The sequence below is a fragment of the Hyla sarda genome, chromosome 2, assembly GCF_029499605.1.
Source record: "Hyla sarda isolate aHylSar1 chromosome 2, aHylSar1.hap1, whole genome shotgun sequence".
Taxonomy (NCBI): domain Eukaryota; kingdom Metazoa; phylum Chordata; class Amphibia; order Anura; family Hylidae; genus Hyla; species Hyla sarda.
Genome location: NC_079190.1, coordinates 366943866 through 366967473, shown reverse-complemented (window position 1 = coordinate 366967473; position 23608 = coordinate 366943866). Strand labels below are relative to the sequence as shown.

Here is a 23608-nt window from a genome sequence, read left to right as displayed (position 1 = left end):
GTGAAGGATTGGTTTTTTTTTTTTTACACACTTAAGTAAAATAGCTATTTATTTAATAAGCTGACAGGGTGGATCAAGTTTATTCATATTTTTTATCTGAATTCCTTTTTTTTTTAAAGTAAAAAGTCATCCTGGCGGTGTACATTTTAGAATACATGCAGTTTTTACAACGAAAATGCAATAAATTCTTCAGCAAAACATCATTTAGATTAGGCAATTGCAGATTTCAGTGAGCAATCTTAAAGCCAAAACCAAGTTTGGTTTCACTTATTAAGTCATTTTTCCTGTCTACTTCCCCCAGATATATCAAACAGAAGCACTTTCTTCATAAACAGCTGAGCTTTAAAGGGGTACTCCACCCCTAGACATCTTATCCCCTATCCAAAGGATAGGAGATAAGATGTCTAATGGCAGGGGTCCAGCCGCTGGGGACCCACACATTCTACCATGCGGCACCCACCTGTAACGGCTTCCGGAACCGCTGGAGGCCCTCAGGCTAATACCATCCCGACCATGAGAACAGAAGATCGTGACGTCACTACTCCGCCCCTGTGTGACATCACACCCGCCCCCTCAATGCAAGTCTATGGAAGGGGGCGTGGTAGCTGTCACACCCCCTCCCGTAGACTTGCATTGAATCTTCCATCCCAGTGGTCGAGATGGACTCAGCCTGAGGACCTCCAGCGGTTCCGGAAGCCATTACAGGTGGGTGCTGGATGGTAGAATGCGTGGGTCCTCAGCAGATGGACCCCCGCCATCAGACATCTTATCCCCTATCCTTTGGATAGGGGATAAGATGTCTAGGGGTGGAGTACCCCTTTAAGCAAGTTTCACGTGTGGTCTCGACTGGAGTGAGAATGTTCAAAAATTTGCAACAACTTTAAATTGTTTAATTGATAAATAAGCTACTACCGCATAATTGAAAGTCTTAACTTCAACCAAACTATATATTGAAAAAAAAATGTATGTGCAAGTCACAAAATGTTTTGTCAAAATTGACCATTGTGCAAAAATTTGTGAAGATTTACCACCACAAACAAAACAGCATAAAACCAAATCAATTGATTAATTAAACTACTTTTTTTATTCTACTCTTGGTGTGAAATTGAAACTTCATGCAAAGCTCAGCACTCAGGGTGTAAATCCAGCCTAAGGGGCTTCGAGTAGGGCGGAGGAAGCGTGACTATATGAAAGGATTAAAGGGGTTTTTATTTTGTGCCTAAAATGCCTAACAATTAAAGCTTTAGCCCATCTTCCTCGCTCCCTCCAGTATCAGGAAATACCTGGGTTGCACATTGTAATGTCTGCAGCTGAGGTAACGGACAGTGAAATGAGACAGCACTGCGGATAGCGACTAGCTGAGCGGCGCTGGCAGCAAAGTTCAGCTGAGAATGGCCATATTCAGGGCACCCTCATACCAGAGGCTACAAGAGAGCGAGGAAGTAGATTTTATAAGGCAGTGTGGGCACATTAATGAAAAAGTCTTTCACCTGACACTTTAAAAGGTGTTTATTCTGAAAAGGCTGCATCAAAGTAAACCTCTTGACATCTACAATGTCCAGGTCAGCATTTATATATCATAAGGAAGCCGACTGGTTACAATCACAAATCAAATTGCTGGAATATTTTTGTGATTTTTTGTGTTCCTTTACTGCAGTTTTAGGGTCTATTCACACTGACAGTATCCAGCACATATTTATTTGATGCACAGGATTGGAAGCTGCAGATTTGGAGCGGTGTTCAGTCATCTAGTTTACATTGAAATCTGCAGCAGAAAATTCTGAGCATCAAATATGCACACTATACTGAACGTGTGAATAAACTATTAGGGTCTGTTCACACAAGGGAGCGTTCACACATGCAGATGTTTGCTGCAGATTTTGTTGCCCATTGACTTCAACGGACAGCAAAATCTGCAGCAGAAAATATGCACATATGAACGCAACGTTAATGTTCTGTTCACACATGTATATTTTCTGCTGTTGCAGTTTTGACTGAAGTTAATAGGCAACAAAATCTACAGCAGCAAATCTTCAGCAAAAAAACACACGTGTGAATGTTCCTTGATGGTCTGTTCACAGTATTCTGGCCAGATTTGATGCTCAGGATTTTCTGCTGCAGATTTCAATGTAAACCAAATGACTGAACACAGCTTTAAAGGGGTTCTCCACTGCTTTAACCTTCTTTGGCCAGTTAGTTAGTACTGTGGCTATATGTCATTAACTCTTTCTTTCCTGTTGCTAACGCTACTATATGTGGTTTTTTTTTTTTACCTTTTTTAACAGACCCGGAAGCTGGATAATTCCTTAGTTAGCTGGCTTGCCTCAACCACTTTTTTTTCTTCTCCCGCCGCCATCTTGCCATCGATACTTCACCCTGCAGGGTGTTGTGTGGGAGGCCGGCCTGCCCCTCGCTCCGTTCGTGCCCGCCTCCCACGCTAATGAATATTCTGACGTCATAAGTGCGCACCTCCTTACTTTCAGCTTCTTCTAAGCTGAATGCTGATTGGGCTGCTTGCAGCGAATCGGCTCCGGTGATTGGCACATGCGCAGTAAGTCCTCGATCGTGAGGGTCATCTGCGCATGTGCCATTGTGATATCAGCCTCGGGCCTGACGCGCTGGGGGATTGTTAACACTAAACTAGGTGACCCTCACGATCGAGGACGAACTGCACATGCGCTAATCACCGGAGCAGATTAGCCACAAGCTGCCCAATCAGCATTCAGCTTAGAAGAAGCTGAAAGTAAGGAGGTGCGCGCTTATGACGACAGAATATTCATTAGCGCGGGAGGCGGGCACGAATGGAGCGAGGGGCAGGCCGGCCTCCCACACAACACCCTGCAGGGTGAAGTATTGATGGCAAGATGGCGGTGGGAGAAAAAAATAAGTGGTCGAGGCAAGCCAGAAAACTAAGGAATTAACCAGCTTAAAAAAGGTTAAAAAATAAATAAATAAATAAAAAACACATAGTAGCGTTAGCAACAGGAAAGAAAGAGTTAATGACATATAGCCACAGTACTAACTGGCCAAAGAAGGTTAAAGCAGTGGAGAACCCCTTTAAATCCTGCACATCAAATCTGTGCAGAATACTGTACGTGTGAATAGACCATCAAGGTACATTCAAACGTGCGTATTTTTGCTGATAGTCTATTCACACATACAGTTTTCTGCACAGATTTGATGTGCAGGATTTAAAGCTGTGTTCAGTCACAGTTGTAGTTTTTCAACATATGGAGGCAAGCTGGTTGGGAAACACTGCACTATATATTCCCAGGCTCCCTCTTATGAAGATGGCCCCTGGGTATGATCCAGAGCAGTTGCCACACTATGGCGGATAACTCACGGAGTCACAGTCCGCCCCCTGTGACCTCCTCCACTCAGACCCCACGGACACCGCCTCGGCCACCTCATCCACAAAGTGCATGGTCCCGTAGCTCAGCAGCAGACAGCTCTGGGTCGGCCCAGATTATCATGGCTACCAGAAGCAGTTCGCGCAGCACATTATGTCATCAGCGCGACAACATCAGCCACCTACAATTTCTACCATTACCGGTGGGTCCCTGGCTGCAAAAAGCAGCCGGGACCCAAGGGCTATGATGCGAGCGCAGCTCTTGCACTCGCATCATATCCACAGTTAGACTCAGCACACCAAAACGCACCTGTATGCCCTAAGTCCCTAGCATCCAGGGCGTACCTGTACACCCCGAATCATTTAGGCCACACACCCCAACATTTTTGGCACAAAAATGTATCAGCCGAAAATGCCAAAAGGGGCATTTTCTGCCAATAATTTTCGGCTGCCGAAATTTCGGTGCATCCCTAAAACTAAGTTCTTGTATAAATAACTTTAAATGATAAATGCAGCCATTTAAAAATTGTTAATATATCAACGAGAAAAAACAACAGGAGGTGCGCCCCTAGGGAGGACCGTTTATATAAAATGAAGGAGATAACACAAAGATGGGTTCTTACCCCTAGGTATTGCGCTCCGAGCACAACACCTACAGTAGCGTCTATATGCAGGAAATCAAATGGAACTGCTGCCACGAGGAACTTCCCGGTGTGACGTCAGTCCGGTGGATAACAACGGAAAGAAATATGTGAACAAGTTCCTCTAAAGAAGGCACTGGTACCCGGAGATGAAAGTAAACTTCTTTATTGGCAACGCGTTTCGATCTCGAACCGGGATCTTCGTCAGGCATCTTCGATGCCTGACGAAGATCCCGGTTCGGGATCAAAACGCGTTGCCAATAAAGAAGTTTACTTTCATCTCCGGGTACCAGCGACTTCTTTAGAGGAACTTGTTCACATATTTCTTTCCATCATTTAAAAATTGTTAGTGCCTTCTAGGCCAGAGGTTGGGATGGGACATATAAGGTCTGCAACATCAGAATGCTGAGAAGTGATCTCTATAGAACAGGAAATGTCACACTACGTATTTTCCTAACGGAATTCTGTCTTGTTTTCAAAGGGATTCTGCTGCTCTGTGCACACTGCAAAACTTCCACCACAGAAATTCCAGGCCACAGAACATGTTCATTCTTTCAGCGGAATGCGCTTTGCAGTCTATGGAGACATTTCTGAACTGTCCTAGCAACTAGCGGAGATTCCATTGTGAGTCCTTACTCGCTTAGTTATCAGACTGAAAACTGCAAGATTTCAGGAATTTTTTATTTAGATTTTAAAAGGAAAAAAAGACAAAAAAAAAAAAAAAAACTTAAACCCTTAGACGATGAAGCATGTAAATGGTACACCCTCTGCCCGCTCCATATCTAGGAAGCTGGTTGGTCCCAGTTGCCAGAAAGGAAGATTCTGAAGCATTCAAGATTTTAGGATCATTTTTAAAAATAGAACATAAAATACAAAATTTGGAAAGAAAACCTCAATACTTTAAAAATACTTAACATACAAATATGATTTAAAAGAAAGTCAGGGTGCAATAAAAATTAAGGTACAGTATACTCAGATGCCCTATAATTTCCTAGGAGGGTCAATACGTCAGAGCACACATGAAGTGCGTGAAAAAAAGCCTTAGATCAAAAATAACCAATGGTTACTTGGGGATACAAGTGTGGATTCAAGCCCGACATTGCTGCAAAAAACTACTGGAGGCTCTCACTTAAAGGGGTATTCCAGGCAAAAACTTATATATGTATATATAAATCAACTGGCTTCAGAAAGTTAAGCAGATTTGTAGATTACTTCTATTAAAAAAACACCTGTCTCGGGAAACGCCCAGTTTAGAAGAGGTTTGCTATGGGGATTTGCTTCTAAACTGGGCGTTTCCCGAGACAGGTGTCATCAGAGAGGACTTAGACAGAAAAGAACAACCTTAACTTCAGAAGCTCATAAGTACTGAAAGTATTAAGATTTTTTCATAGAAGTAATTTACAAATTTGAAAAAATAGAATATTAGTCCTCAGCTCAATATCAGAAAAAAGATTAATGGGGGATGTCTGGTATCAATAATAGAGAAAAAACACAATTAGTGTATAAATGGTATTTAATAAATATTAAATAGTGCGTTCCCGCAGGGCTCTACGGTAGCGCACAATTAGTTAAAAAAGAAATATAAAATACAACAAGTAGTTACACTACAGAGCGAGTGTATCTATTAAGGCTAACAGCCGTATAATGATACACTGGGTGATGATATGTTAAAGTGTTACTCTGATCAGAATGATAGTAAATTCAGTGTGCACAAAGAATAAAAATAATAATAATAATAAAACGTTCCTCCTGGAAAGAAAAATGATTTGATAGAAAAAATGGATGATACAAGAAAAATAAGTCCTGAAAATGAAAAGTGACAGTCCTGTAAATAATGGAGTTATGACCTGTAGGATGGATCCTATAATTGGCCTAAAATAATGTCCTGCAAAAAATAATGTCCTGCAAAAAATAATGTCCTGCAAAAAAACGTACACTGTATATGATGATACCATATGAATTGTTTGAATAGTGGATATTGCAATTAAATCGCTGTTGCCGGTTTCTCCACTCCACAGCCTACAAATAGAAATAAAGTCACTGGCACGATTGTGCCACTCACCGCACCGCTGGTGGACAGATGGATGATGAACGAATAAGCTCTAGCCGGGGCGGCGTGATGGTCGCGGGATATACAGCCGTTCTCACCGGCGAGCTGTCCCTTGGCGTCAGGTGTACTCTAGCCGGGGCGGAGTGTTGGTCGCAGAATATCCAGCCGCTCTCACCGGCGAGTTAACTCTTGGCGTCTGACGTAGCAGGTCAGCTGATGGCAGGTCAGCTGACCTTGTGCGGGAGGTTAGTTGGTGCTAAATGATGTTGTATAGTAATACTGCATGCAGATAGAGATGTTGATCCAATGGTGGAGGGTTCTACACCGGTTCAGCAGATGAGTTTAAGTACCGGACCATGTAATGAATGGATAGTGGATGAAATCTCTCCAGAGAGGAACTGTCCGATAGATGCTTGTATAACCGCAGCTGTAGTGTGAACTGGACCAATAAAAGAGGCTCAATCTCAGTCACCAAACGCGTTTCGGGGTTGAGAGCGGCTGGATATTCTGCGACCAACACTCCGCCCCGGCTAGAGTACACCTGACGCCAAGGGACAGCTCGCCGGTGAGAACGGCTGTATATCCCGCGACCATCACGCCGCCCCGGCTAGAGCTTATTCGTTCATCATCCATCTGTCCACCAGCGGTGCGGTGAGTGGCACAATCGTGCCAGTGACTTTATTTCTATTTGTAGGCTGTGGAGTGGAGAAACCGGCAACAGCGATTTAATTGCAATATCCACTATTCAAACAATTCATATGGTATCATCATATACAGTGTACGTTTTTTTTGCAGGACATTATTTTTTGCAGGACATTATTTTAGGCCAATTATAGGATCCATCCTAAAGGTCATAACTCCATTATTTACAGGACTGTCACTTTTCCTTTTCAGGACTTATTTTTCAGGACTTATTTTTCTTGTATCATCCATTTTTTCTATCAAATCATTTTTCTTTCCAGGAGGAACGTTTTATTATTATTATTATTTTTATTCTTTGTGCACACTGAATTTACTATCATTCTGATCAGAGTAACACTTTAACATATCATCACCCAGTGTATCATTATATGGCTGTTAGCCTTAATAGATACACTCGCTCTGTAGTGTAACTACTTGTTGTATTTTATATTTCTTTTTTAACTAATTGTGCGCTACCGTAGAGCCCTGCGGGAACGCACTATTTAATATTTATTAAATACCATTTATACACTAATTGTGTTTTTTCTCTATTATTGATACCAGACATCCCCCATTAATCTTTTTTCTGATATTGAGCTGAGGACTAATATTCTATTTTTTCACTTTTCTGCATCTCTCTGTGGGGGAGAGCTTTTAGTTAACCTCGCTCATTTTTCTGTGGTTGAGCTACACATATCTACATTTTCCTAATTTACAAATTTGTTTAACTTTCTGGAGCCAGTTGATATATAAAAAAAGTTTTTTCCTGGATTACCCCTTTAAGTGGGTCTGATGAGAGGCTACAAGTTATGCGGAGACAGTCTACATACTCTAATTCCCATGGGAAACCAGTTATGTATAAATGGAGTCGAGATAAATAAAAACAATTTTAATAACCAAACAAGACTCCGGTAAAAAGGCTATATTCATGTGCAAATTTATTTGCAGGTAAAAATTTCAGCTGTTCATGTGGATTCACTCAAAGAGAGAAAAGCATTCTAGTATTAGCAGCAGCCGGCCCGATGCTGCTGATAGAAATACTTTTCATTCATAGTGCTGCAGGGGTATATGTATATAGAAGCACTGGGGGGTGCAGACATATAGCGTTATCTGAACCCCACAGCGTCTCTCTCTTTGTGTGTATGTGTATGTGTCTCTCCCCCCCCCCCCCCTCTGTGTCTCTCTCCCCCCCCCCCTCTGTGTCTCTCTCCCCCCCCCCCCTCTGTGTCTCTCTCCCCCCCCCCCTCTGTGTCTCTCTCCCCCCCCCCTCTGTGTCTCTCTCCCCCCCCCCTCTGTGTCTCTCTCCCCCCCCCCTCTGTGTCTCTCTCCCCCCAATCCCTCAGCCCCAGTACTACAACCCCCATCAGGGAACAGACTGTCTGCAGCTTTCTGCAGACTCCCGCAGCCAGGGAATTACTACTCCCATCTTAGAAACAAGTCTGTTCCATGATGGGAGTAGTAGTAGTCCCGGCTGTGGGAGTCTGTAGGCAGAGGTGTTACAGCCACAGATGAGGGATGTTCTAACGGGTCTTAATGGATGAATATTTATTAAGCCGTTAGCACCCGTTATTTCGCCCGTTTTCAGACAGAAAACAGACAATTAATAATGGATGAATGCTCCTAGTGTGAAAGCAGCCTTATATGTAAATATCATTGTGAGACACCATATAGTCCTACCAATTAGTGTTTTTAATGTCTTGATGTTTCCCGTATATTGATGGTATTGTATTGATAATAGAGGTTTTCAAGTGCATCAGTGGTAATGTTCTTTTTTCTGGAAGTGTTAAATTGTTGAATTTGGGTTATACTGAGTGGTAGATTATTTTGAGACCCTAGGCATTGTTTACAATGATGAAATTGTTGGAGTAATAATGGGAGGGATATGCAGTATGGGTTTTTTATGTTTAATGACCTAGGAACAAGCTCATGCATGCATAATGGCAAATACAGCCCTGACTAGAGCAGTTTAGGTTAAGACTAAGGAATCTATGGCCATGCAGACATTGTCGGTCCTCATGACCTCAACGTATTCCACGTGATATTTTGATGAAAGGAGTAGGATCGTTCCTTCAGAGGCAGAAATTCAATTCCTTACTCTGCACTGTGCAGTGGAATATATTCCATTCTAAAATAATATTTTTCCAGAACCAAATGTTTGTTTTCCCCCTCAATATTTCAGCTTTTTCCCCATTTCTAGTCAGGACTGGGTGACAACACACACATATATATATATATATATATATATATATATATATATATATACACACATATACATACACATATACATATACATATACACATACACATACACATACACATATATACATATATATATATATACATATACATATACATATACATATATATATATATATATATATATATGTATATGTATGATAGATATATGTGTGTGGACAGATTAAATGAGAAGCGGTCATCAGGAAAGAACATTGTTTAAATCAATAGGTTAAAAATAAAATTTCAGAAATGTTTTGGATGGTAGGATATTTGCTTTAATGTTTTGGATGGCAGGATAGAAGTTTTCACGCCGCAGGTGAAGCCTTGAGACTACAGTGTGCAATTTACGGATTTTGCCATGTAAGTCTATGGAACTCCTTTCAAATCGATAGATATAACACTATTGTCTGGCGCAAGTCTCTGGCTCAGAAGGTAAAATGAAAATTTGTATTATATATATATATATATCCTGCCACCCAAGCAATCAATAGAGTGGCACTTTAACCTTCTTAAATATATAGAAGGCATCATGTGTCTTATTGCTCCACAGATATCTAACAGTGTCAGCTATTCAGAATAAGAAATGCAAGGCAATGAAATCTTTATCCGGCCTCCGGCCCTGGTCCCGCCCCCTCATCTTGATTGGCGGCTCAAGTTACCACTCTGCTTAGGGAGCAGGGTGATGATGCGGGCTGTCAATCAAGACGAGGGGGAGGGACCACGGTCGGAGCGTCGGGACCCGGTAAGTATAAATCCCTGCCCAGAAGACTACTTACGGGGCAGCCAGGGGGACTTTATAACTTCATATCTTCCACTTCCCTGGGGACAAAAACATCGCCCAGGGATGGTAAGGTTAAAGATCTTAACATTTATTACACAACTTCAAGATTTATTGGAGATATTTCACTGAATGAATCCCTTATATAATAAACCCCACAATGCACGGCAGAAGAAAATAAATCTGTAGCCTAATTGCTATACAATTCCATGTATATTATTGCTGAAGGCTACTCATTACTACAAGTCATTAAAATATTAAAGGAGAAATAAAAGAAGCAAATAAGGTGCTGGATGGAAATAAATGCAGACAACTGTATAACTGTTGATATAGGAGCAGGGCTTAAATGTGATATAAAGTCCCCTTCTTCCTTACTCCTGGGCCCATCTATAATTTATTGCCTTTCTGGGCTCCCAAAAAGAGATTTATTACTGCCTACACAACAATAAATCATCACTCAACAACAAGTAGACCAAGTGAGCAGACTATAAATCCACAGCACTGGCTAAGGAAAGATGGCAGTTTCATCACCGCATGGCTGTCACTGATATTCTGTGTAGCATGGAGGCTGCTGAGTGATAACAGTGGATTTCATTAGGATTTCTTTGTGCAGATTGAGATAATGGAAAGTTATGGACTGCCATGATCATACTGCCTACAGGTCCACCAATCCACCTGCATTACCATAAATGACATATGGAGAGCTTCATCAACACCTGTGTAGAGTGGTGCCATTGTCCATAGCAACCAGATTGCTTTGTTTATTTTTTTTTAAAAGGTTTCTAAAAAAAAAAAATTTAAGAAGCCACGTTATGGGCAACTTCAAAAATGAAAATAAGAAAAGTAAAACACAAAAAGGATTCGTTCACACTAAAGGGAGCCCCATCGCAGAAAGACAACGACGTGTACCCTGAAAGGGACGGAGCTCATCAGCGATGTGACCTCCCATAGACTTGCATTGAGGGGGTGGGGCGTGACGGCATGAGGGGGTGTCACCAGCTCCCGATGCCGGCTCCAGCGTTCGGAACAGTCTGTTCCAAACGCTGAGCAGCGGAGTACCCCTTTAACTGCTTCTTTCTCAATAAAATCCCATAAAAAAAATAAAAAATAAAAATCGGCATCAACGCATTCAACAACACGTACTCTAAAACTAGTGTTACACATGTGAACACCATAAAACAAGACAAAAAGCCCTCACCAAACTCATTCAGACTAAAAAATAAAGTGTTGCTGTCATATGGCAATATGGGAGTGAACAGCCTTATGCAAGTTCACTGAGCAATGTAGTTTCCCAAATGGTAGTTTTTAGTTTTTTTTGGGGGGTGGGGTGGGGGGGTCTTATATTTTAGCACCTCCTTTTACAGACTTAATTGGGAGTAAAAAATATTAAAATTTAAGAGGACATTTGCCAAATGATAAACATAAATTATGTTATGCCAACATAAATTTGACATATTGTAAATGTGCATTATTTGCTACGTTTTGCTGTATTTCTTGAAAACAAAGTGTCAAAGCATTTGCTAAACATTGGTGTTTTTCACAAATAATAGCTTAAATGGGTACTCATTACAACTAATTTTTGCTATTGCACTCCTTATGGTAAATAAAAAAGATTTCTAATATATACCGGTAATATATACTTTCTATGTTTTATTTGTGCTTAAAAAAGCTCAGGAGCACATTTTCCCCCCATCTCATACACAGGAAGTGCAGCCTGGAGTGCTGAGGGGGGGGGGGGGGGTCCAACCAACAGCATATGGCAGTTAAGTGTGAGAGGAGCTATGATTGGATGAGGCTGGACCCCCCCCCCCACCTCAGTACTCCAGGCTGCACTTTCGGTGTTTGGACCTTGGTCCTAAGTCTGTGTATGAGATGGGGGGGGGGGGGGGAAGGCTCTTAAGCTTTTTTTAAGCACAAATAAAACATAGAAAACTTTTTTATTTATTAAGGAGTGCAATAGCAAAAATTTATTTTAATGAGCGTTACCCTTTTAATAGATAATAGCTTATCAACCAACATTTACCACTATCATGGTGGGTGTTTTTTTTTTTTCTTGTGGTATATTTGTTGTGGCTGGGACTATTTCACCGCCATTCATGAATTGTAAGCAGAAGCATCAGTGATAATGATTACTTCAAAAATTGAGTAGTATAGGCACTTTTTACAGTGTGGTCACACTTGGTGTGACTTGCATAAAGCCATTAAGCATAAATTAGCATTCATTAAAAAAAATAGCAAATGATAAATTGATGACTACTGCAAAAAAAAAAAAAAAAAAAATACACCTATGGTACACATAAATGCAGTGGTGTATAAAAACTGCTCTACTTAAATGGCTGCCAAAAAAATAAAGGGGGTAAATACCATAATAAATGTCCCCACCCCACCAATGTGTAAAAAATAAAAAAATAAAAAAATAAAAAATCCTATCTCAGAATCCCTTGGACTAAAGGAAACCAGTTATGATATTTTACCATATATCACGCGTGGTAAATTAGAATAAGCCAAAAGTCCTAGGACTACATTTTTCTATGACTAATCCAGCTTTCCATGAGTCACCAGAAATATACACTAATCCCTTATTACAAAATGAAGCTGAACATGAATCAGCTACAGCATGCCCATGAATCACAGTGAGTCAAATTATATGACAACATAGGGAGTGTCCATTAAGTATGGTATTTCAATTATAGGTGGACACATCAATAGTCCTATAATCAAAACTGATGCAGGAAAAATGTAGGCTTCTGGATCTCTTTACAATAACTTTCACCGATAAACTTTATTATGGTAACATATTTGTTAACCTATTGCTCAGCTGTGAGAAGTGATCGCATCACTGTCATTTGAAAAGAACTATCCTGGTTTCTCGGCTGGCCATTCCATGGGACTCATTCTCTGTATCAGTCTTAACAGGCAATAAGTCGGATTTGAGTAACAGACAGGGAGTGAAGAGTGAGTTGCTGAGCACTTCATCCAGCTGTAAGTTGCAGTAGCAGCAGGTCCCAGGACTAAGACCCAATGCAGTCTAAACTTTATGGGGGAGATTTATCAAAGGATTTAGACTGGTTTTTCTTGTCTAAATTTGTCGCACAGAAAGTCGCAGTCTAAATATGTGCGACTTTTCTGCGACTTTTGCTCTAGAGGATTTTTAGAACATGATGCATGCAAGTCTATTTTAGACTGAAATGCATTGAAAAATGCGTTGGTGCTGAATTTATCAAAAGCGACTTTTCAGTGACAAGTCGCATAGGCTGAAAGTACGCCGAAATGTCAGACCATGTTGGAGCAGGTTTAAATACAGACTAAAGCATAGATCATGCAGTCTGTGCACAGAATTTATCAAGAGCTGTGCGCCATTTGATAAATTAGGCGCGCAATAGACCAGACTAACCCTCTGTAGTTTGGTCTATATTGATGCGGGACATAGACAACTTTGATAAATATCCCCCTATATATCTCTTGATAATCTTCCCATCATACCACCGTCATCTGATGGTCTAAGCTATCAATATGATGTCTCAGCACAACATCACATGGAAAGCAAGAGAGAGTATCCCTTCTGCCTGCTTGGAGGACCGTCCCACCCTTTGTAATTCTACCAACAGGAATTCTATTATCCACTAGTACATTTTTTACACAATTAACATACAGGCATACTTCCTCCTTACCCTATCCTTGTGAAACAGTGTAAACCCCTGCAGATTGACAGCCCAGTCATGTGAGGAGTCTAGGCACATCTTAGCGATGCCAACTACATGAATAGTAAAATGTCCAGCGCGAATATGAAGGAACTGGATGTTTATTCCAATAGCCAAAAAGACAAGGAGAACATGACAAGGTGACGCGTTTCGGTCCTAAGGCTTGACTAAGGTCCAGCCTTAGGACCGAAACGCGTCACCTTGTCATGTTCTCCTTGTCTTTTTGGCTATTGGAATAAACATCCAGTTCCTTCATACTCGCGCTGGACATTTTGCTTTTACTTGTCAGTTCCAGTCGGTGTTGCCCACGCCGGTCCTGGCGCGACGGGCTGAGGGAGTGAGCTGGACTATACACTTCTTTGTCTGCAACTACATGAATGTTTTCACCCAGTATCTAGACCTTAAAATCTTCCATTTTGCTTGCTAGACATCTGCCAATACACATTCTAAGCTGGCTTCTAGTTTTACACATACATTACAGGGGGGTGGGAAATAATAAAAAAAAACTACTTGTCCAAGGGACTAAAGCGGAACACAATCTACTTGTCCCTAAAGAAAATCCACTTGTCCTGGTAGATAAAATAATTTCAACCAAAATAGTATGATCCCCCCCCCCCCCCCCCACTAGACCACCAGGGATGGATATAAGATCCCTTTAGACACTGCTGTCAACTTTGAATAGCGGCCATGGCTTAATAGCGGCCGCGGCAATAGCAGCATGCCAGGCTATTAGCGGCGGGAGAGCTGTAGCTAGCTCCTTTTACACCCGAGGCAAGCCCCGCTCCGCCCCGCCCCCCCCCCCCCCCCATCTGGCCCCTATAACTCCAATTTTTTCCATATACAGGGATGAGGGTAATCTCATGTGCAGTGATCTGTAGTTTTTATCAGAATCATTTATTATCAGAACTTTTATTAGGAAAGGGGCTTATTCACATATATACGCTCTTCTTAAAATATTTTAATCACAATTTTTCAGTCTTCATAGGGACTTATATATGGAGTACGGTATTTTAATTGGATAACGGTGAACAGCGCTGTGTTACTGGGGGGGGGGGGGGGTTCTGCTTCTTCAGTTTATGAGGTGCATTTTATTTACTCTAATTTATGTGTCAGAAAATGCTGGAAGTTGCATTTAGTTACTAGATAACTACAACTCCCAGCATGCCCTGATACAGCCTATGGTTCTGTGGGTGTTGCAGCATGTTGCACTGTATAGTAGTACAGTTAAGATTATTGTCTAACATGCTGGGTGTTGTAGTTTTGGTTCGTGTCAGCTGCAGAGCCATAGGCTGTGTCAAGGAATACAGGGAATTGCAGTTAGTAACTACAACACCCAGCATGCCCTGATACAGCCTATGGCTCTGCATCTAACCTGAACCAAAACTACAACTCCCAGCATGTAGCACTTTATAGTTCTACAGTTTAGGTTATGGTGCAACATGCTGGGAGTTGTAGTTTTGGTTCGGGCGTGTTTGCGTGCAACTGTGGGGCTCTTGGTCGTCGGGCGAGTATGGAGGGGGCGGGATTCTGGTGGTGCAATTTAGTGCAGGTGGCCAGAAACCACTAAAAATAAATAAAATTAGATAGCACAACTGGCGGCAGCACTTGTCAGTCCGCCCCTGTACAAAACATACATGCATGCATACTCACATCATACATACACAGGCCACTGCCCCCATATACATTACATACATAATACATACAGACACATCATACATACAAACATATACATACACAGGCCACTGCCCCCTATATCATACATTACATACATACATCATACATAGACACATCATACATACACCCGCCACTGCCCCACCCCCCTTTATATATACACATCACACATACACTCCCACCATACATATGCACACATCATACATACACCTGCCGCTGCCCACCCCACATCATACATTACATACACACATCACACATACACCGTACACACATCATATATACACATACACTCACACCATAAATATACACCATACATATGCACACATCATGCATACACCTGCCACTGCCCCTATATCATACATTACATACACACATCACACATACACCATACACACATCATATATGCACATACACTCACACCATAAATATACACCATCCATATGCACCCATCATGCATACACCTGCCACTGCCCCTATATCATACATTACATACACACATCACACATACACCATACACAAATCATATATACACATACACTCACACCATAAATATACACCATACATATGCACACATCATACATACACCTGCCACTGCCCCTATATCATACATTACATACACACATCACACATACACCATACACACATCATATATACACATACACTCACACCATAAATATACACCATATATATGCACACATCATACATACACCTGCTGCTGCCCACCCCACATCATACATTACATACACACATCACACATACACCATACACACATCATATATACACATACACTCACACCATAAATATACACCATATATATGCACACATCATACATACACCTGCTGCTGCCCACCCCACATCATACATTACATACACACATCACACATACACCATACACACATCATATATACACATACACTCACACCATAAATATACGCCTTACATATGCACACATCATGCATACATAGGGGGGGGGGGGGGAGGGGGCGTGGCTTAACCATCTCCTGCAGACGTGCGACCTCGGGGTTCTGCCCTCGCTCCTGAGATCCCCTCACACCGGCTGGGGGGCTCTGAGCAGCAGCCCCCGGCTACTGAAATCAGCTGGGGGCCGCCACTGCCCCCTCCATACACTCTGAGCACCGGTGTGAGGTGCAGACTTGCATCGGCTCCTGCACCTCATACTGGCATTAAAGAAAAATAAGGGAGAAGTCTGTCTGTCCCTGTTTGCCTGATACAGGGCTAAATCTATAAAAAAAATTCTCCTGCCCGGCGCCCAAAACTACTTGTCCCGGGCATCGGGCGATAGGATTTCCACATCCCTGCATTATAAGTAATGTGATTTATTGAATTATTGTGAGTACATTTGTTTTGACTGCTGGATTTCCTAATGAACTGCTATAGGATTCTCTCCTCAGCACAGCGGAGCCCTTCCATTCATGCACAAGTTATCTTCAGAATACAGTTTGAACCCCAATGAAAAGTCCACCCAGTGTTTTAAAAACGCAAACTCTTGTCCCTCCCTTGCACCAAGGCTCCCGCTGTCTTTCATGTGATGCACTTTGCACAGGCAGTATTCCAGAGTATTCCTTCCCTTCAGCTTGGCACCTAGTTCTCTCGAATTATTCTTAAAAGACCTCCAACTACCATACATTCTGTCACTGGTTCTCACATGGACAACCCAAAGCTGGGTTATTCCTAGTGCACCCAAGCCCCCCATCCCCAAAGTAATTTTCTACATGTTCTAACGCATAGGGAACCCTGACAACAGCAAGAAAGTAAATATACCCTGACATCAGGGAGACTGTAAACCATTCAGTTGAGACAGTCTTGGTGACAAATTATTATTTTCTATGTAATTTACCCGATTATAAAATTCACTACCCATCTTAGCCTACCTGTATTACACTTTCCCCAATACTAGTTAGACTGTGCTCTCGACTGTTGAGACAAGTATCAATTGGGGTTGCCATTTCTGAGACTTAGACCCTCGCATCATCATCATCAATCCTGGCACTTTTGCTTGGGAGATTAGAGGGACTGGAAATGGTTTTAAGAATAAGACCACTTCTACTGATAATTACATTAACCCGGCCCTCTTAATTAACTCTCCATCCCCATGTCCACCCCTATAAAGACAAAGCCCCTAAGGTTTCATCAGGCCTGGGTCCGCCTCTTCAAATAATAAATACAACTCTTATTTTATTTTTTGTAAATACACCTAAACCTTTTAGAAAAAAAAGAGAAAAGGAGAAAAAGAAAATAATGCCATTGGTAATACTAGCGTAACTTTTTTTAAAAGAAAAAAAACCTCTGAAGCTTACTTCAAAGCTGAGGTATACTTTGATTCTGGCATTAAAATCAATGGTAACTTCAAAGGCCAAACAAACACCACCAGCTACCATCTGACAATGTTTAAGCATATATCACAGGTGCACAGCACAGGAGTTTTAGTGCCGAGTGAACCGGATTAAAATGATGTATAACGTAAACGGATCCATGTCGGTCCGGTTCTGGAGATACATGCTATATTAGCCCGTTAATATGGTAATTCACCCCCACCCACCCTTGCACAATGGAGGTGGGAGCTGATGTTCTGAGCTTCCTTGCCTCAGTCCTTTCTGCTCCTTCTGTCAGCCCACCTCAAACATTCATAGTCTTCACATATGTAAGCGCAAGGTGAGCGGGCATATCAGAGAGAATGGAGGCACGGAAGAGGCAGAGAGGGGCTCCGTGCAGGAGATTGTGGGGGGTCCCAGCATTCGGACACTTATACCCTTATCCTGTGGATAGGGGATAGGTTTAATATACTGCAGATTTCCTTTAATGGTAGCAGTCACAAATGCAGTTTTATTCCCTCAAACTACCATGCTGGGAAAAGAAGATGTCCGCTCTTATACAAGGAAGGAAATATTCGTGTCATGTACAGAAAGAAAATGTACTGTATATTTAAATATATAATGCCATCTATAAAAAATAAAAAATCTATTTGATATAAACAATTGGTCATGTTCTGACGACACATACCAGATAAGGCTACATACACACAAGGGTCATCAGACTAAAATTGGACAAAAGTAGTAATAATAATAACTAAGAACCAGCACTAAATTATTATTAGATGAATCAGAAGAGACTGGATCCGGGTCATTTCATTCTTATCAATGTCACTTGGAAGACACCAAAACAGGCAGTTTATGCCTTAGGCTGTGAATCTGACCCTATTACTGGCCATGTTACCTATAGCAATGCCTTAGGAAACTCCAACCTTTCAGCATTGACATTTCTCTAAGGAGTTTACACTGTGTCCAAATTATTGGTTACAACCTAAAATACAGTAGCTACAAAAACTTAAGCCTATACAATAGGAGCAGGTTATCAAGAGATTTTAATTGTGATACAAGAAGAAAAAAATAAACATACCCTAATTAATTAAAAAGGGTCATATAAAGAAGGATATGAAACATTACCACCTGCCATAAGTAAGTAGACAATTATTATGAATTAACTTACTGCTGGCATGAGATATATAGTGTATTGATTAAAGAAAGCGGAGCTATAGTACACGTCTCAAGCTAAAGGGAAGCTGCTTCAAATGACTATTCATTATATTGCCGTATATTATGTTATGATGGCTATGGTGCAAAGCACAGCTTTCTCCAATTTCATTAAAGCAAAAGAAATCCAGAATGCCTGCAGACAAGGGCACAAGTCATATCTGTTATAAAGTCCATGCAGTCATTTATACATCCACTAAAAGTATTTTAACCCCTTATGGACCCAGCCCATTTTCACCTTAAGGACCCGGTCATTTTTTGCACATCTGACCACTGTCACTTTAAGCATTAAAGGAGTACTCCGGTGCACACTTTTTTCATGTTATCCCGTCCGGGCTGCAAAATAAAAGAAAACGCACTTTATCTTACCTGCCAACGAGCCCCCGGAGCTCCGGTACAGGTGTTCGGTCCCCGGGCTGTATTCTTCTTACTTCCTGTTAGCCCGGCACGTCACACGGAGCTTCAGCCTATCACTGGCCGAGGCGGGACATCGCTGCGGCCGGTGATAGGCTGAAGCTCCGTGTGACGTGCCGGGCTAACAGGAAGTAAGAAGAATACAGCCCGGGGACCGAACACCTGTACCGGAGCTCCGGGGGCTCGTTGGCAGGTAAGATAAAGTGCGTTTTCTTTTATTTTGCAGCCCGGACGGGATAACATGAAAAAAGTGTGCACCGGAGTACTCCTTTAATAACTCTGGGATGCTTTTACCCTTCATTCTGATTTCAAGAATGTTTTTTCGTGACATATTCTACTTCATGTTAGTGGTAAAATTTTGTTGATACTTGTATCATATCAAAATTCCAAAATGTTATGAAAAATTTGAAAATTTGCATTTTTTTTTAAACTTTGAAACTCTCTGCTTATAAGGAAAATGGATATTCTAATTCTAAATAAATTATATATTGATTCACACATACAATATGTCTATTTTATGTTTGCATCATAAAGTTGACATGTTTTTACTTTTGGAAGACATCAGAGGGCTTCAAACTTCAGCAGCAATTTTCCACAACATTTTAAAAATCAGAATTTTTCAGGGACCAGTTCAGATTTGAAGTGGATTTGAAGGGTCTTCATATTAGAAATACCCCATAAATGACCCCCATTATAAAAACTGCACCCCTCAAAGTATTCAATCAATTTTTTACACTTGCATGTTCTTGTAGACCCAGTTTTTGAATTTTTACAAGGGGTAAAAGAAAAAGCCCCCCAAGTTTTGTAACCCAATTTCTCTTGAGTAAGGAAATACCTAATATGTGGATGTAAAGTGCTCTGTGGGTGCAGTAGAGGGCTCAGAAGGGAAGGAGCGACAATGGGATTTTGGAGAGTGAGTTTTTCTGAAATGGTTTTTGGGGGGCAAGTCATTTAGGAAGCCCCTATGGTGCCAGAACATGGCATACTATTTTCGAAACTACACCCCTCGGGGCATGTAAAAAGGGGTACAGTGAGCCTTAACACCTCACAAGGTATTTGATGACTCGGAAGGGTAAATTACATTTTAATTTATTTATTTTTCACAAAAATGCAGTTTTCCCCCCCAAATTTACCATTCTTACAAAGAGGCAATAGGAGAAAGTACCCCCCAAAAGTTGTAACCCCATCTCTTCTGAGTATGGAAATACCCCATGTGTGGACGTAAAGTGCTCTGCAGGTTCACTACAATGCTCAGAAGAGAAGGAGTCACATTTGGCCTTTTAAAAGCTAATTTTGCAGAAATGGTCTTTAGGGGGCGTATATAGCATTTAGGAAGCCCCAATGGTGCCATAACAGCCCAAAAAACAAAACACATGGCATACTATTGTGAAAGCCACACCGCCTTCAAGGCACGTAACAAGGGGTCCAGTGAGCCTTAACACCCCACAGGTGTTTGACGACTTTTCGTTAAAGTCGGATGTGTAAATGACATTTTTTCACTAAAATGCTTCCCCCCCCCAAATTTACCATTTTTACAAGGGGTAATAAGAGAAAATGCCCCCCAAAATTTGTGACCCCATTTTCTTCTGAGTATGGAAATACTACAATGCTCAGAAGAGAAGGAGCGCAACTGGGCTTTTGGAGTGAGAATTTGTTTGGAATGGAAGCCGAAGGCCATGTGCGTTCTGTCCACTGTTCTGGCACCATGGGGGCTTTGATGCGCATGGCCTTCAAAACCAGCCAAATTCTCTCTCCAAACACCCAATGGTGCTTCTTCTCTTCTGAGCATTGTAGTGCAGGAGCAGAGCACTTTATGTCCACATATGGGGTATTTATATACTCAGAAGAAATGGTGTTACAAAGGATGGGTTTTTTTTTCCATTACCCCTTGTGACAATAAAAAATTTGGGATAACACCAGCATTTTAGAGAATTGTTTTATTATTTTAACGTCCAAATTTTACAAAAAATCTTCAAACACCTGTGGGGTGTTAAGGCTCACTATACCCCTTGTTATGTTCTGTATCCACCTTTTCCAGCCCACCAGAGCACCTGAAAGCTGAACTAATTTATGCAGGCTAAAGTCATCAACTGCCGAGCCAAGAAGTTTGTGACGTATCGAATCGCTGTACGTTCACTCATCTCTAGTGAGAGATGTAGTTTCCAAAATGGGGTCAAATGTGGGTGGATTTTTTTTCTGTTTATGTCAGAACCGCTGTAACGATCAGCACCCCTGTGCAAATCACCTCAAATGTACATGGTGCACTCACTCATGAGCAATGTTGTGCGCCTGAAGAGCATTTTACGCCCATATATGGGGTATTTCCGTATTCAGGAGAAATTGTGTTACAAATTTTGGGGGTCTTTTTTCTATTACCTCTTGTGAAAATGAAAAGTATGGGGCAACACCAGCATGTTAGTGTAAAAACATTAAATTCTTTACAATAACATGCTGGAGTAGACCCCAACTTTACCTTTTCATAAGGGGTAAAAGGAGAAAAAGCTCCCCAAAATTTGTTGGGCAATTTCTCCCGAAATACCCCATGTGTGGCCCTAAACTGTTGCCTTGAAATACAACAGGTCTCCGAAGTGAGAGAGCGCCATGCGCATTTGAGGACTAAATTAGGGTTTTGTATAGGGACAGACCCGGATGCAAGAATGACACTTGCCCCCGATACTAAAATGACCATACGGCAGTATTTCCAAAACAAAGTGCCTCCAGCTGTTGCAAAACTCCCAGCATGCCTGGATAATCAATGGCTATCCGGCAATACCGGGAGTTGTTGTTTTGCAACAGCTGAAGGCTCCGTTTTGGAAAATGTGAAAAACAAAAAGTTTTTCACTTTAATTGGGGGGGGGGGGGGGAGCTGTGTAGGGGTGTGTTTTACTTTTGATTCTGTGTAGGTGTAGCGTAGTGTAGTGTTTTTAGTAGGGATCGACCGATGTCGGTTTTTTTAGGGCCGATACCGATAATCGGTGGAGGTTAGGGCCAATAGCCGATAACTTATACCGATAATCCGGTTTAAGTTATCGGCTATTTATCCCCCCGCGACACCGCTGCAGATCATTGATTTAAAGCGGGCGCTTTAAATCAATGCACTGCAGTGGCTTTTGTGGTGCCATAAGCCACCGCCGCCACCCGCTTCTCTCCCCCTGCCTGTCTGGGGGTCCTGAGTCCTATCACCGCCACCGCTCCCCGCACCGCGAGGGGGAGGGGCCCAACCGGTATTGCGGCATGGGCTAAAATTCATATTGTGCAGCCTAAAAATTTGGGTATTCGATATGAACCGGTATACCGCCCAGCCCTATCACAACCTTCCCTATACACAAGGCAGGCTTAAAAGGGTCCGTATATGTGCGTATGTGCAGCTCAATAGATAGATTGCAAAGTAGGGAACAGAGGTTAATTTATAGCACTCAATTCCCAAGGTGCTGTGATACAGACAGAGTAATAAGTAAAAGAATACAGTCCTCAATGTTCTCTACAGGGAAAAACTGGAACACGGTGGGTATAATAATAGTAATATCGATGCTAATAGTGATTAGAGGTAATAGTATAATGATCATTTCTGGGGATAGACTGACAATGATGGTATAATTCAGAAAGGAGTGGAGACTGTGCTGAGCATATAGAAAGTGCCAAGAAGAAAAAGAGGGGAAATGGAGGAAAGGGACCAATATCAGAGAGGTGGACAGAAAGAGAAAGATCTGACCACTAATTCAGTACAGTTAGTAAAATTATTAAAAATAATGCTAATAAATGAGGGTACCGCAGTGCCCTTGCGATTCCCACCTAAAATCAATCTGTGTATAGGCAATAAAACAAATAAATGCAATCCCCCTAAATATGGATGAAGTATCATTCTACATTCTTGTGGAAATTAAGTGGCAGTGCAATTCTCAGTCCTGTAAGGAAACACAATCCTGGGGAAAGATGGGTGTCTGAGTTCAATAAATAAAGTGCAATCCCCGTGGTGGCAGTTTATGCGATGCTTCTATTGTCAGTAGATGATGATGATAGCTGCTATGCAGCTTGCAATCCTGTGAATAGAAAGATTGTGGGACTGCATCCCGCTCACCCATCCGGCTGGGCACATGGTTAGTACGTCTGCACTCGAACTTGCACTGTTCTTGGCAGCTCTAGACGTGCGGGTCATTCACTGGTTAGGCAAACCGTCCCGCACGGCAAGAGCTCGAGAGCAGGAGCGATGTGCTGGTGTCCAGGCTTGCAAGCGAAGTCCTCGTGTGCGCTGACGGTGTCTCGAGATGTTGCTGAGCACGCTCAGAGGGTAAGAAGGCGCTGGATTTGAATTGGCCAATGCAATAGTAATGTTGCTCTTGTATGCACTGTGCTCTGGAGGAAAGGTCACTTAGTATATCGTCATGGGGGGAGGCAATTAACTGAACGGCTAGACGTGTTTCAGGAAGCTCCTCCTTTCTTCAGTAGCTGCATACTGGGGGTAACTGTGGTCCTTATATATCGTGCTATCTATAAGTGGTCTTATCAAAGAAAGGAAGAAGAGTCAGAGAATGGG

The 23608-nt window shown here is 41.8% G+C and overlaps 1 protein-coding gene across 4 annotated transcripts in view; it reads right to left on the bottom strand.

The window, feature by feature from the left end:
* The window catches only part of TRIM33 (tripartite motif containing 33), a 140479-nt gene that overhangs the window by 80002 nt on the left and 36869 nt on the right, over positions 1–23608 (bottom strand). The window lies entirely within an intron of this gene.